Below are 2597 nucleotides of genomic sequence, written 5' to 3' on the forward strand. Positions count from 1 at the left end.
GGTAAAATATTAATTCGTGCTGTAGCTTAGAAAAGCAAAAAGTAAAGCTGCTTTTGGCGAAAATTAAAGTGCACATTGTTTTAAGTGGGCGACAAATTATGACTTTAAAATGAAATCAGACACGAAATTATTTTCAAATACAAATTTTTGTAAGATTCTCGAAATATATTTAAATACATTTCTGATTTGGTGAAGGCAAATTTGCTTTTTTTTCGATTTCAGGAGCAGCTTACTGTAATTCCCACCCAATATTCTACCAACAGCAATTGTTTTTTCATGGTTGAAAAGCGTTGAATGAATAGAATTGAATACTGATATATATTATTATTGTCACATATGTACATACTTATATGTGTTGGTGTTATTATATGACATTCGAGTGTCATTTGACGAGACAAATTTCTGATTGCAACATGACAAACGCTCATTAATATTTACCTAAAGTATTGTGAACATTAAAAATGTTTTGCTCTAATGCATATTTCTTTCCATTCTTTGAACACAGTTTCATTATCAGAATTTTTGTAGTATGCAGTTTTTTACCTTGTGCAAAGGTTTTTAAAAAGTTAAATACGAGCATGTTTCCCTAACTAATACTAATTTATTTAATATAGTACCTTGTTTGATTTACTAGTAAAGTTCTTTGAATCGGGTTACCATGTCTTTGTGTTTATGGGAACTCAGCGGTTGTTTCAGCCAAAGTGGTTAATTAATTCAGTGTCCCATAATTAGCTCATCATTAAAGCGAACTTTCTAGAACTAACTCCACCCCCAATTGGATCCCAGCAGAGGTCTTGGAGCAGATTGTTCATCGATTGATTGTTTTCTGTACCTTATATCATTATTGTCATTATTATTGTTTAAAGCTCTACTAAACAACTTCCAACCAAGAAGTTTGCAGCACTTGAAAGTGTTGTCTGTCTTATGTCAATAAATAGCACGATTATTCAATGGCTTCCCTCTCAGTTCCCTCACCCTTTCCCAAACCATTGCTGCCATGACTTTTTCGCTGTCATTGCCGAATGTCATTAGTTGGGTGTGTGCTGGTGTGTGTGTATGTGTGTGTGTGAGAATTACATACGTGCTGTATGTATTTGTAAGCATATACATAGAGAGTGGACATAGCGGCTAAATGACAGCACATAATCAAAAAGTACACGCGTACCTCGATGTGTGGATGTGTATAGTAAGAGGGTGCTGGGACACTGGGCGGAAGTCGTAATTTGCAATTGGCCGAAAGCAATGAGAACAAAGCCGAAAAAACGGCCGAAATGAGACACCTGCATAGACGTATGTTGGGAAAACTAACCCCATTACCGAGCTGGTCATTCGTTTGGTTCGGCAAATGGAAAAACAAGCATTTGCCACAATTTTCATTAGACACAAATTGAAATTTTTCCCGGCCCGTAAGGGGGCTTGATGTGAACGCAAACAGCGCGACCAACGCTCGCCCGTCATTGTCCTGTGTGTAGTACACATTTTCGGCAATTGTCAATTAATAATTCATGTGTGTGACGCACACATACACATTATACGTACATATATAGTAGTATAGTAGGTCGTCACAGCCCCCGGTCGCCCATCGAAAGTGTACCTGGTCTGGTTTGGTTTGGTTTTTCCATTTGCGGTTTCGTTTTGAACACTGGACATGGCACGCAATTTGAAAAGCATTTCTAGCTTCAATTTCACCGCCCAGTAACCTGCACACACGATCGATATACATATACAATATATGTATAGTTCATATACATATGCGGCTATTAAATTATTATTGTTCGGTTCGGTATCGGGGGCGTGCATTTCGGGCCTAAAATGAACGCTACTAGATAATAAAACTGTCATGTGTTTCAAAGCCAAAAATATGCTCGAAATGCGCAATTTCACGATACACCCAACCTCCAGGATCGACCTGCTCCTTCCCATAGCACTTTCGAACTGACATGCGTGCATGCCCCATCCCCATCCCCCTCCACCTTCAACTCCTTAGTTGTGTCATTCGTGCGGCCATTTAACGAATGCCCAAAAATTACCCAATACCAATACCTGCCTGCCTGTCCATATAATCGTATAAGCCTAATATTGACCTCGTTGCGGGTCTCCCCACACTCCAGAACTCACGCTCCATCCCTACTCCACACTATTTGATTTAGCGGTCTTTAGCAACGCAAAAACCCAAGTAACAACAAGAAGTTGTCCGTGCACAGTTTTTTGTTCTCCTGCCTTGTTTGCTCTTCATTCATTATGCAGAAGTCGAGGCAATTTGTTAAGTACACCTCCAAATGGAACTACAAGTACTATATAACTCCCGAACTTGCAAGGCAATGAAGCGTTTAGTTGGATCAGCTTAAAGGCCCAGATAGTTCTTGGAACGTGGCGATTGATGAGTGCCTAGTACGTCATTGCTATCCTTCAAAAAAATGTAAAGCCTCAGTATAACTATGCTCGAGTATGTGTAAGGTGGTCAGGGTTAGAGTATTTTTATTTTAAAAATAGTCACTTATTTATAGATTTTATTTTTGTCAAGTAACCCAGCACTTGTCGATGATAGGCAGGCGAACGCTGTGATTAATTAACTTGGGCGTGCCATTCAGTTAGTT

Source organism: Scaptodrosophila lebanonensis, unplaced genomic scaffold (genome assembly GCF_003285725.1).
Source record: "Scaptodrosophila lebanonensis strain 11010-0011.00,11010-0021.00 unplaced genomic scaffold, SlebRS2 tig00000001-arrow-pilon, whole genome shotgun sequence".
Taxonomy (NCBI): Eukaryota; Metazoa; Arthropoda; class Insecta; order Diptera; family Drosophilidae; genus Scaptodrosophila; species Scaptodrosophila lebanonensis.